The sequence below is a fragment of the Rhynchophorus ferrugineus genome, unplaced genomic scaffold (genome assembly GCF_030347505.1).
Source record: "Rhynchophorus ferrugineus isolate W39M unplaced genomic scaffold, kcgeb_rfMv2 rfM3, whole genome shotgun sequence".
Taxonomy (NCBI): Eukaryota; Metazoa; Arthropoda; class Insecta; order Coleoptera; family Curculionidae; genus Rhynchophorus; species Rhynchophorus ferrugineus.
In genome coordinates this window covers 58,330,968-58,332,401 of record NW_027472582.1, presented here as the reverse complement: position 1 = coordinate 58,332,401, position 1,434 = coordinate 58,330,968, and the positions used below count along the sequence as shown (strand labels likewise).

The following is a 1,434-nucleotide window of genomic DNA, read 5'->3' as shown; positions in this document are numbered from 1 at the left end:
ATAAAACGCATTCTTCTTTTATGTTATTATTGTTAATAGTTTTTACGTCAGTATGGAACCACTTCCTTTTCTGATCACGCAATGAGTAATAAGTTTTTTACCAGTGATCATAAGCTCCTATAAGAACAACAACAGAATTATTACAAAATGTAATAGGAGTAATATAAGGAATATAATAGATCGCAACAAAAAACTATTGGCTGTTATGACAAACAAAATCAACCAAGCGGCATTTACAGGAACGAGATATATAAAAATACCTCTCATAGTATGGAAATGATATAATTAATCACAAGAACAGAATAAAATTTGTGATAAATAAATCATAATATAATTAAAATACATATTTTACAAAGGAAGCCGCGGCAGCTATATTAACTAGTTAATTTCAACAAACTAAACAACTAACTAACAAACAACTGATTTCTATAAAAAAATCAGGAGTTAAACCATAAAAATATAAAGCTTTTTTCAATATTTGTAAGAGCCCAAAAGGAGCTCTAGGCAAAGAAGCCAGTTACAGTTCAACACTAACCATATACATACTTTTAGTATTCAACTGTAAACTTGAACAGATTAAACTGAATAGAATAGAGGGCTAGAAAACTGTTTTTTTTTCACTATTTAAAAATGAAACTAAAATTTATTTAATATTATTGTATTGGAGATATTATCAATTTCGGACCTATTATTAACTTATTAAGTTACTGCATTTGAAACCCTTAAAATATTACTTAAAACTTAAACTTTAATGAATAAATTTAATTTTTTTATGTAAAAGATGATGTAAAACACCCTTTGAACAAGTCAGGTTGGCCGAGCGGTCTAAGGCGCCAGATTTAAGCTCTGGTTCCCGAAAGGGAGCGTGGGTTCGAACCCCACACCTGACAAATATTTTTATACTTAAAAGTTTCAATTACAAGAAAAAGTTAAAATTAGAATAGTTAATATCAGCTTCGCTAATATTACAAGATGATAAAAATTAGTCGATAAGCAATAATCCATTGACAAGTTTATCTAAAGTTTATAATATGTTTATGATGTTAAATGTAACATAAAAATATACTAATCAATTATGTTCTATATACATTATGTGAAATTGTTATATGGCTCATAGATAAATTAGCCTTCTTGGAATTTTTGTAGGATTTGCAGTATGTATCTAGAGATATTGTTGGAAATTAGTGATTAATGAAATACCAAGGCATTGTTTCACATTGTTCAATTTCTTGAAGTAACGATATGTTAAATCAGTTATAGTATAAACTATACATAAATTATATAATTTGAATGGATAATACACATGGAAAAAAATTGATTTACTTAAAAAACTGTTTTTATTTGACAAAAGGAAGAGGCGTCAAGTTGAACGGCGATACAAAGCGACATTGAAGGTATAAACAGATAAAAATAATCCCGACGTATAGTTTTAGA

The 1,434-nt window shown here is 27.8% G+C and overlaps 1 non-coding gene across 1 annotated transcript; it reads left to right on the top strand.

The window, feature by feature from the left end:
- The first annotated feature begins 806 nt into the window (after positions 1-806).
- On the top strand, positions 807-890 carry TRNAL-UAA (transfer RNA leucine (anticodon UAA)). The gene has a single exon. It is a non-coding gene; the product is annotated as a tRNA-Leu (tRNA).
- The last annotated feature ends 544 nt before the right edge of the window (positions 891-1,434 follow it).